We start from the raw sequence: 12,334 nt of genomic DNA on the forward strand, positions 1-12,334 counted from the left end.
TAGAGCCCGGACCCCCTAGGATTTATAGAAATTCACATTTGTAGACTCCATATTTACATTTTAATATCTACAATTTTTTATCACTGATCATAATCATCGGTTATGCACTATTTACTTGCTCCAGCAGGAAGGGGCCCTCTGGATTGCATCTCCTAACTGAGAACCACACAAGGCGCAACCCACCTGCGTCCTTGAGCGGTGAGCCCCCAGCCCTCGGTCCTTGTCCGCCATTTCTGGGGCCCACCCCTCTACCACCAGGCTGCCAAGGAGGCTCGTGTGACCTGGATCCCTTGCCTCCCCAGCCGGTGTCCCCATTCTCCCAGCGGAGAGCTTACCGTCTCTCCCCTCAGTGCTGGCCTCGGGAGTATGTAAGAAGGCCTCCTGTTAACCCTGCAAATCAATGTTCTGTGGCCTCTTTTCCGCCACTAGGGTGACCAGGGCCCACAGGTCCTTCCCCCTCCCCACCTGCAAACAAGTTCTGAACAAATGACCAGATCCTCTTGATCCACACGTCTGTGCCCATGTCCGACAAATGCACGTCGTCTTGATGAAACATCATGTCCCCTGGGATTAGTCTATGTGGAATATGACACAAGCGGCCCGGGCCTGAGCACAACTTGGCCATTTCCCCGTTGAGGTGCCTCACCGACACGTTCAAAGCTCGAGATCTGACTCTGGTGCCCCATGTTCTGCGAGGTATAATACACGACCATGCAATCCGTGCATGAGGCAACGCTCTCCCCAGCCAGGCAAACTCGGTCAATAAGGTTTGCCTGACTGCCATGCGTCCCAACTCCACCATATCGTTGCCACCCAAATGCAGGATAACCAAATCCGGGGACTAATGTCCCTCGTGCGCCCTCGTCTGCTCAACCAGCTGCCGCAGCTGTCGAATTCACAGGCCCCCAACGCCTCGACATAGGAACGACATTCTTTTTAAACCCAGTGTCTTCGACACACGCTTCTGCCGTAGCAGGACTGTGGCACGCCGCACGAACGAGTGTCCCAACACCCATACCACCTTTGAGGACATACTAGTAGCAGGAAGAGAAATGGAAAAGTCAGAATGGTCATACCAACATATCTGTCCATTGTCCTACAGTAATTTGGGCCGCACATAGCGCTTAAAACAGGCCGATGACCATCGCCCACCTTTTTGACCGCCTCAGCTGGTAAGCCGGCGCCTGCTGCCAGAGTTGCCGCCCCAATTCTGAAAGAGTGTGAAGAATACCCCCTATAATCCAGACCCAGACACCCCAGCGCCCGCCCAACCACGGCCCTGAATTGATACTGCGACAAGCAGTCACCCTGTTCATGTATAAACAGGGCCTGTCCTCCCCCTAATGGACGAATTGCCAAGTATGCTTTCATCCTGGCTACCGGGCAAATATCCGCCCAAGGAGCCGGGCACAAGCTAATCGTGGCCCCCCTAACTATAGCTATGTTATTTCAGAATCGCCCTCCTTTCTCTTCTGGTTGCGCTTAGGTGGCATCCTGTGCTTTTATTCAAGCTCACGTTCCAATTGGTGATGTCTACCAAAATCAAACCCACCATGCCACAACAATCGGTAAAACAGAGCTACTCCTAAATGTGAGAAGTTGGCCTGATATATACTAGTTCTAGTGGGCAACTTGTATCAGTCCAAACAACCCCTTATGGTGAATGGTCAAAGACAACCTTTATTGAAAGCTATCCTAGTGGTAGCTATGGAGAGCAGCCTTCAGGCTAAGTCTTGAAGGAATGTAAAGCAGCTTGTTTTACCAGTCTATAATCTCTTGAATGATCAAATGAAAAGACAACCACACCAAGTATATATTCAAAATATTTGTATTTAAGATAAAACACACCCCTCTAGTCTCTTTATGAGGCTAGAGTTCGAGGTACTTAAGTTACAAGATAGCAATCATCAGTAATAGCACAAATACACGTTTGGGCCCTAGGGGCGTGCCAAACCATATACCAAAAAAGTGGTATAAGAACCACGACTGGACTAGACACAAGGCCTATAGCCTGTAGAATCGCTGGGACCCCAAGGAACCACCCAAGGTAGTGACGCAGGGGATCCACGGGGACTGTATGCAGTGTGTGAACACAACCGCGGGTTCCCGTTAGCTTCTATGGGCAATGTCGCGATTGGAAATTTGAAAATTAGGGACACTTATGATCGAGTCAGGCCCAAACCCTTTTGGACTTAAGAAGTTCTAGGGCTAGCACCCACGGGAGCACCGGAGTACTCGAGTTACCTCACCCAGAGAAGACGGGTGCATAGGTGTCTTTTGGTGTCGGGTCGCGTCATCGATTTCAATGGAAGCCTGCAAAGAACTGCTGCTGCCGTGAAGAGGAGAAGTGTCCGAAAAGATCCAAGCTTGGATCTAGGATGGAAGGAATCTGAAAGCAGAGGGGATAGAGTCTGGGTCACTAGCCAGTGACCGAGGGCAGGATGGACCAATGCCCACAGATGTCGGGTGCTTCAGGTGAGTTGATGGGTGTCTTGACTCTTCAGCCACGAGGTCCAGGAGGTGTCAATGAAGTCCACGAGCCGGATTCGAGCTGTCCCATAAAGTTTGTCGAGTGCTGCGGTGTCGGCGACCAGATTGGACCCAACAAGCCTTGGCAACGGCAAGTCACTGGAATTCAGAGAATGGACTGCGGTGCAGACCAGCAAGGTCTGAGGGACTCACCCAGCAAGGGTAAGTTGTGGCACGTCTGGAGCAACGAGGAAATCTCAAGAAAAAGAGGAGTTGCCTTCGTGGAGACCGGCTAGCCAACGGGCTAGTGACCGCGAAGGAGCCTCAAGCGGTCGCACTTGAAACTGGCCCACGGGTCACTCATGGAGTGGAGACCAGCAATCTTTGATGTAGGAGGTGCTCAAGGCTGGGGCTACCCGGAGCCCAAAGCACAACTTCGAGGAAGCCCAGGAAGATGCTGTTGCTGCAAAAGATCACGGTGTCCATGGGTCACGGTTCCACGTCACCCACGATAGCCATGGGCCTCAGCTTTGCTATAGACTCAGGGTAGCCTCGGCGAAGTCTGGAAATTTACCTCTGGGGATGCAGAGACTTAGGCGTCTGGCGGGAGCTTCAGAATTGCAGACCGGTCAGTTGCTTCTTTGGTGCCTGCCAAGCAGGGGAGTCACTCCTTGACCCCAAGGGAGATTTGTTCAGTCTTCTAGTCAGGATAGAAAGTCGAAGGTCCAGGATTTGTGTTGCAGAGTTTCGTCCAGGGTTATCTAAAGTCCTAGGGACTGGATTCCTATATTTATACTAAGTTTAGGGGATGGACTAACTCTAAGGCCCCACCTATGGGTGGGCTTGGAAAGAGGGGTGGTTACACCCATTTCCTTTGTCCAGTTTCACGCCAGAGCAGGGGCAGGTAGCCCCTGCAACCGGTTTGAACTGGACTATGCACAGGGACACCAAGTGTGCCCCCAGTGCAGGACTTCAAAGCACCAGAAGGTGCTCCCGGCCAGCCCCAATACACATCTGCCTGTCTGGGGAGGTGGTTACACCTCCGTTCGACAGGAAACCTATTGTCCAGGCCTCCCCTGCCGGAGTTTCAGTCAGCAGCAGGAGGCCAGACCTGTGTCTGTGGCAGAGGCATCCATTTTGTGATGCCAGGGCTCAGGAAAGTCCAACCGGGTTTGACCAGTGTGAACATGTCTCTCCCTCTAGAAGGGTGGAATGCTACCCCCGCCACCAGAACTGGCGGAGGGGGGGGGAGGTATTCCAAGATGTTTGACACCAAACACGACATGTTTTGATGCAGCCATTCCAAAGTTAGCATTTACCGCGAGGTTATAATGCACTTAAGAGTATATGGTAGGGCTGTATCACAGAACAGCTATAAGGAAGGATTTCGGAAAGCTGCAGAGGGGCTCAGCTCATGCGTGGGCACCCTCTCACACAAAACCAAGCACTCTGCCTTCAGGATTGTCAAGGCCTGCCATAGGAGTGACTTATAGGTTTATATGTGTCTGTATATATATGTGGATATAGGTAGCCTATACCACTGTAAGGGGTGCAAGCACACCCTTACCCAGGTTGCAGTAGCAGACCTGTGGTGTCATTTTGGAGTGCTTCCCAGGGGTGGCATAATACATGCTTCAGCCCCTGGTAGGCCTCTGAGGTACCTATGCCCTGGGTACATAGTATACCATATACTAGGGGCCTAAAAGGCACTCCAGAATCCAATTAGATATGTACCCAATGTACATGCAAACCATTTTAGAGAGGAAGCAGCTAGGCTATGGTCCTGATTAGCAGTGCCACAGCCAGACTAAGGTCGAAAAACAGTGAAACACCAGCAAAAAGTGGGGGTACCCATGTGAAGCAGGTTCTACTCTCCTACACTAAACAACCCTAAAAAGCGCGCGCCCGATCAATCTGTGCACCCTAACCCAGCTGAGCAACCAGGCTAGCACCCGGTACAACAATTGGTAAAACAGTGCTACTCCTAGCTGTGGATAAAGCACTCGCGCACGTTCAATCCGCGAGCCCTAACCCAGCTGATGCAACCACGCTAGCACCCGATCGGTAAAACAGTGCTAATCCTAGACACGGATAATGCGCGCTGCTCTCGTGATCCCAATTATATAATGGAAACATGCGCTAGCTTAACACCGCGCTAACTCAGTAATGGAACTGACAAACCCAGATTTGCTCACTGTACCTTGAATTATGGGAGCGGTGCCCGGCTTCACGGACACGCTACTAACAAATAAAAGACGCGCGAAATACAACCGTGCTACCGCTATTCAACAGGCTCGCACGCCGCTGCTTTAACTGTTGCGCACTACCAAGCACTCTGCACGCGGGCCCCGGACAATTTAACAATAGTACATATACAGTGAAGCACCCGAGGGGCCCCGAACAGTTGAACCCTTAGCTATGAAATTATTTTGCGCGCTGGCCTGGCTCTACGGAACCCGCTACCCTCGCAAATAAATAAGCTCGCCAGTGTCGCCACACACTCAGCCGACAGGCCCCGGATCCCCCGAGGGAGGTGTCCAGACCCTAGAGAACCACCAAGGCCTGCCAACTATTGCAGGGAGACTACGGGCAGCCATCGGCATCCGGTGGGGACAAAAGTCTTTCAAATCCCTTACTTATCACCACACACCGGCTACCAGCAGCCGCCCAGCGCTCCCCAAATCCCCCGACACCTCACCTCTGGATCTGCGATGTCTGAACTCATGACGACGATAACTCGCTACCACGCAAACCGCAAACACGAATCCACACCGCCGACCGTGCTACGAAGATCAAGAAGATTGATAGACCCCAAAACGATCCTGGGCCAGGTGCGGGAAAAGAGGATGTGCAACGGTGAACCCAGAGCCTAAATAGCCCCCGGCTCCACCCATCGTGGCCTGCACTGGCCAGAAACACGTCACAGCCGACCCCGAAGCAATTGTGCTGGCCGGTAGCCAATCGAGCTCCCAGGCCGAACTCTGGGGGTGTGGCGTGGGTCCAGGGGGCCGGGCCCTAAGGGCGCGTAAATGTAAATGTTGGGTATTTGTATAGACCAGTGGTTCCCAAACTGGGGTCTAGAGAGCCCTGGGGGTCCCCGAAGCCTCCTCAGGGGGTCCGCGACTACTTTGAAAATTGAATAATATTAACAGATCAATAAAGTCTAGATATATAAAGAGGCTAAATGTACAATTGAACATTTTAAAACATACTGTAAATGTGAAGGAATTGGAAACTGGAGGCTAAAAGTTAAATTCGTATCCTCAGATTGATTTGCGGGAGCAGTGCAAGGGCATCAAACTGAATATAGTGTGGATGATGCCTGGCGGGTGCTTGAAAAGCAGGGGGGGCTCATGAGTCCTGCAACGGCCGCCCCCCCTTGCTACGCCAGTGCTGCCTCCTGCTCTCTCTGCACCATTTGGTGGTCATTTTGCACCTACCACCCTTACTTTATGCTCCGCACTGCATAGTGTGATTTTTATTTCGGTACCTCTTTTGCTCTTGTTAGGTTCTTGTTTCTCCCTACCCATCCTCTTTCCCCTGCCCGCTCCTGCCCATGCCGCTTTTCATAAAGCTCCTTCACTGCTTCCTCTTCCTTCATCTCCTTTGTTTCTATCCTCATTTGGTTGACATAGAAAATAGACTACATAAATGTTATTTTTATTTTTTGCCCCAAACCCCTATCTAGTCATTTTATCAGTTATCAGCACGATCACCCAGGCGAGCATCCTGGAGATGAGCAGTTGGGAGTCTAGGCACACCGAGGGCCTAGTGGGACTACTTGGAAAAACAGATCCTCAGATTCTTGCGGAATTCAAGCAGCGAGGAGGAATTTCTTGTGTCGCGGGAGGTCGTTCCGCCCTTTAGAAACGGTGTAGAGGAAGGTTCAACCTCCGGATCTGATTTTCCATATGCGATGGTCCAGATGAGCGGAGGTGTCGGGAGGTTTGTGAAAGCAGATGTGACTGGTGAGGTTTGCTGGGCCAGTGTCATGTAGGGCCTCCAAAGTGTGGGTGAGGAGTTTGAAATATGCTCGTTTGTGAACGGGGAGCCCGTGAGGCTCCTTCAGGTGTGGTGCGATGTGTGTGCAGTGTGGTAGGTTAAGAGTGATTCTGGCTGCCAAGTTCTGAATGGTCTGTTCCCTTGGTCCAGCTTGCTTGTGGCCAGCGCATGCGTGGCGGCTTTCCAGGTGCTGATTGCGAGTCATTTGAAAATGTTCCTCAACCTCTCCAGGGTATAGAAGAATAAGATGGTGACGACATTGACTTGGGCGCTCATGTTGAGTTTTCTGTCAATCATAATCCTGAGGTTCTTGGTGTGGATGGTGGGGGTGGGAGTCCGTTCTAACTCTGTTAGCCACCCGGTGGAGTATCACAGAGGTGATCTCTTCCCGGAGATCATGATTTCGGTCTTGTCAGCTTTAGACAGTTAGTCTTCATCCAGCGGGGACTTCAGTGATGCAAGCAATGAACTTGATCCAGGCACCGGGCGTCTTTTCCATGAGGGAAAGAATGAGTTGTGTGTCCTTAGCGTAGGAGAGTACGTTGATGTCTTGAGAGCAGATGATGCTGGTTGGAGGGATCATGTATGCGCCGAAGAGGGTTCGGGCTCAGGGAGGATCCTAGCAGAACTCCGCAGGTGAGGTCACAGGCGTCCGAGGTGTATGGTACCAGGCTGACTCCTGTCTGCATTGTACTGGCTCATTCTCCATTTGCATTCTAGTTGTTTGCAGTGGTGTTTCATTAGTTTCAATTCCTCCGTGTACCAACTGGCTTGAGGTCTGGATCTTGATGCATTCTGTTTGAGAGGCTCCATGGAGGCGATGCAAGGCGTGATCACATTGTTGAAATTCTTGATGAATTTGGGGAGGCTGCCGCTGTGTTTGGGCTGGTGAGTTGAGAGCTGTGTTCCAGTCCTTGTCAGTGATGCCGCTCCAGTTTCCACTGGCTGGTCTGGCAGTGGTACGTGTGCGTTGGACCAGGACAGGGATGCTGAACTTGATGAAGGCGTGGCCTATCCAGTGAACTGCTGTGGACTGGTTGGCTTGGATGTTGCCGAACTTGGTGAAAACAGGGTCCAGAAGGTGTGCGGTGACGTGAGTAGGTCCTTTACTCTCTGGGTGAGGCCCAGGCTTCCAATGTTTTTAATGAGTGTTGTTGAGTTGGGGTCGGTGCTGTCTTCCAGGTAGAAGTTCAGATCTCCAGGTAGGATGCAATTTCTAGCATTGAAGGTGAGTGGTGCTACAAAGTCTGAGATGGTGTCGGTGAAGTTGGCGCACGTTCCTGGTGGTCTGTAGATGAGAGTGTCGCTAGAGGTTAAGTTGGCTGTGACGTGGAGGTTGAATGACAGTTGCTCCATGGTGTAGGGTGACCTGCCCGTGAATGTGGTACAACTGATCATCTCTTGTGGATGATGGCGATTCCTCCTCCATGTTTGTGAAGTCTGTCTTGTCTGGCGATCTTGTACCTGGGGGAGGGGGGGGTGTGGTGTAGTTCCTATATAACCTATAGAGGATCTGCATGTTTGGACAACGTACACTGTGGGCTTGGTGTCCAGACTGGTTCCAGACACCCCCACCGGGTATGTTGGCCTTTATACCAGCTAGTTCACAGTGCCACTAGAAACTCCTCTTACCAAGGAGCGAATAGTTCTTGGCAACCATCGAACATAACAACCCTGTTCCCTCAGGACCGTGGAAACAATATACTACTTTTCGCTCAGTCACTTGTGCTTACATAGTCTGTCTCAGAGAGATACACAGAATAAACAGGCTGGGCATTTTGAAAAAGGATTTATTGAACAGTTATTATTCTAGTGTAAAATAGATGAGCTTCAACAACCGTTAGACCATATAAGATATAAATTATTAGCAGTACGATAAAGGTAAATGGGTGGTATAGTTCTACCATCTTACAATAATCATGAATAGACACGAGTATATATAACACATGATAAAAAGATGTGTACTACTACGATGCCTTCCTAACGAGATGTACCTATATGTACCTGGCATATGTATAGGTGTTAAGCCAAGAATCCCTCTAGGATTTAGTCAACCCCATTACCTGAAGTGAGAGACTGTGGGACCCCGTCCTGGTGTTGAGTTGGACACCCCACGAGGGATGTTAGACCACTGCGAACTGGAGTGTCTGCATGCAGGAACCTCAGCTCCTCTGGTCAGTGTGTCGGCTGGGAAGTTTCGGTCTCCTCCTTCCTATCTTAGCAAGATGTGATGTGTATATACCCATAGGTGTCCCCAGGGGTCCTACCTCACTGTATTACTGTGTCGACCTAAGGATGACGTTGGGCATGAACTTTGTACATAGATTTTATACAGGAGATTGTAGTCCTGCTGTGCTTCCAAGAATCGTCATGCATAATGTATGAGATTTCGAACTAGAGAAAACCTGCGTTCTGAAAGCAGTGTCATATCAAGGTAAAAGGTCAGTCCCTGTAAACCATGACAAGTGTAATGTAGGGAAGAATATAGGTGAAGGGAAACCAATCCGACGCTGTGAGAGGATCTTATGGTACATTTATGGAACCACTCCTTGATGAGTGAGATGCGAGGCACTTCCTAGCAAAGTTACTGAAATCCAAAACTTTCTCGTAGAGGCCGAGAGTGTGCACCATCTAGAGGCCATCGGAACTGAAGGTCCAAAGGTCATATGGCAGGGTGACCAGATGTCCCGGATTTCCCATGACAGTTCCAGTTTTCTGAGAATTGTCGGGGTGTCCAACGCTTTCCTTAGTTTCAAACACATGTCCCGGTTTTTGGCACAAATGTCAAGTCATCCTGCCAAGGACAACTGAAAGGTATTCTCTCATTAAATAGGTTCTCAGTTTGTTTCAGGCAGTGCAGGGGGAAGTCAACTGCATGCTCCCAGCATATGGGGGGAGGGCAGAGTGGGGAGGAGGGAGTCGATCAGCTTTTGTAGAGCACAGCACTGTCACTCCTGGAGGGATTTACATAACATTAGCTGTGACAAGGCCTCAGTATAATTTCTTTTAGCAAGCGTAGCAGCATCTGGTGGAGAAGTGTGGCTCAATGGTTAGAGCGGCAGACCTCGACGCAGAGCACTGGTCCGGGACCAGGGTTCGATTCCCGTTGCGGCAGGGTCTTGGGCTTTAAATTCCGCGGACCAGATATTCTCGCCTCAGTGCCTATTCTAATCATGGGTCCCATGCTGCAACTCTGGGCAATAGCTTGCTTAATCTCCACAACGGCCCCAACAGCGCTGGGATGCCTGGCTGCACCATGGAGGTGCCCAGGAGTGGACACCTCACATGGAAAGCCAGGAAGGGTTCCTTCAGCGGTATGAATACAGCGCTGAGATACCCGTAGTGGTGATCAGCGCTATATAAAAAACCATACATTTACATTTACATCTTACATTTGGCTGACTGCAGGTTGACGCACTCCACTACTGCCATGTTATCTGACCAGAAGACCACCGACTGATTACGGAACTGATGCGGCCAAATTGTCACGGCCACCAAAATGGGAAACAGTTCTAGGAATGGAATGTTACTTGTGAGGCCGCTGTCGACCCACCACTTGAGCCAACGCCCGGCCACCCAATGTGGACCCCGGGTGGCCCCAAATCCCTCGCTCCCTGCTGCGTCTGTCATTAGCCCAAGTTCTGAACTGGACTTTGCTGGGTTGGGCCACACCACTGACCTATTGAAGTCTCGCAGGAATACCAACCAAATACGCATATCCTGTTTAACCTCACTGGACAGCCCAGCGCGGGGATGCTTATTTGTCAGTCCTGCCATCGGCTGAGCAATGGAGCGGAAAAAGAGGCGGCTATCGGGATAATTATTAAGGCAAAGTTGAGAATGCCCACCGTTTTTTTGTAACTGATGTAACGTGACTTTTTCTTTTAGTAAACCGTCCACCAATGCCAGCGAAAAATCTTTCACCTTGCTCAAAGGCAAATGTGACACCCCCTCAATAGAGTCTAGCTCAATGCCCAAGAATTCGATTTTTGTTGTTGGCCCAACCGCCTTACCCTGTGCCAGAGATAACCCTAGTTCCCTCATTAGTGTGCAGAATGTGTCCAATGCTTTGTTGTGACTGTGGTGCACCCAGTAGCAAGAAATCATCCAGGTAGTGAAGTGCCCAGTGGTGCCCTGACACCAGCCTAAGAACCCATTCCAAAAAGGAGCTGCATTTCTCAAAGTATGAGCAAGAGACAGAGCGGCCCGTCGGTACGCACATGTCCATGTAGAACTTCCCTTCCAACTGAAAACCCAGGAGGTGGAAATCTTGTGGGTGCACAGGTAATAAACGAAATGCAGATTCAATGTCGGATTTTGCCAATAAGGTGCCTGGGCCAAGCTATAGCAGCATAGCAATCGCCTGGTCCAATGATGCATATCTGACGGAGCAGAGTGCTCCATCAATGACTTCATTTAATGACAGACCCTTGGGAGCAGACAGGTAATGGATGAGGCGGAAAATCCAAGGGTCTTTCTTGTGAAACACCCCCAGTGGTGAACAGACAAAGTAGGTCACGGGGATTGAGTCAAAGGGTCCTGACATTCTGCCCAAACGCAGGGGGATATCATCAAGGCGGTGCTACAAAATTGTCGCCTCGTTTGTGTCCGTTTTTAGGCGAAAAGCAGCGATAATTTCATCGCCTCATCAGCAAAGAGGCGCTTTCGCGTGTTTTGCTGACTTAGCGCCAATTACTACAACGCCCAGCTTTGCACCGCAAATGAGATGCAAAGTGGGCGTTCCTTCCCAAAATAACTGGAGAAATGTCGCTAACCGACATTTCTCCAATTATCAATGGGCACGCTAACAAGCATAGCGATAAGAAAAGTAGCGCTAATCGCGGTTATTGGTACTTTCCTTACGCCTGCTTTTAGTTTGACTTAGCCATGATATCCAATGGAAGGTGGATATCATGGCTGAGTCTGCCCTGCCCTATCAGCAAGCTATTGCCAAACGTTGTGCGATTATTGCTGGATTTCCAGCGATAATCGCACATTTGGCAGCTTGCACCTGGAACTTTATCGCTTTTTAGATAAGCGTTGCTGATAGCCCGCTATCTCAGCGATAAAATTCAGCGTTAGTCGGCGATAATTATCCTCACGCTAAGTGCGCTTAGCGATAATTATCACCGGTTGTTGCTGATATGCCCCGCAGTTCTTTTCCCACCTTCTCTCTTGTAGTAGATATGTTATCTCTCAATTACCGCTGTGCTGATTGCGGCAGAAAGACACCCCTGAGTACCCAGGGGCTGAGACACGGAAACCATCCCTAAAACCTTCAAGCAAAATCTGGGCTGTGCTAAGGCATGCATGTTTATTCAGCCAGGGTACCAGGGCCATGAAATCAATAGGTGACTGCGCTTTTGAGAACAACTGAACCTCATTCCGGCTTCTTTGCTCCCCTGTCTTTTGATTTTTTAAAACACTTAGACTCTGGGTGTGAAGAGAGCCCGCAGAATGAGCAGGGGTGTTTGAACTTACAGGAACCACTGGGCCTGGGGCATGCCTTTCTATTGAAATCCCAGCATGCTTCTTTTTTGCTGCCCGCCCCCCCCAGTGTGGGGTATAGCTGGCCGAAAGGACTGCACCTTAGGTGCATCCTTGCCCTGGTAATTCACGTATCTTAACCATAAAATCAGATCGACCTGGTCCCATGTGAGAGCCGGGTCAGATGCTTTTACCCTTCTAAAGGCCTTATCATATTCCTTCCGGCACATCCCACCATATTCATCACGAGCACAGGCAGCCCTGTTCTGGTAACAAACCAACTCTGTGCTCAGACCTGGAAATGCCTCTATTTTCACCGCATGGCAGTTCCCAGATGCCTTCATCCAATGAATCGGTGTCTCATCAACCTTCTTTC

This window comes from Triturus cristatus, chromosome 9 (assembly GCF_964204655.1).
Source record: "Triturus cristatus chromosome 9, aTriCri1.1, whole genome shotgun sequence".
Classification (NCBI taxonomy): domain Eukaryota; kingdom Metazoa; phylum Chordata; class Amphibia; order Caudata; family Salamandridae; genus Triturus; species Triturus cristatus.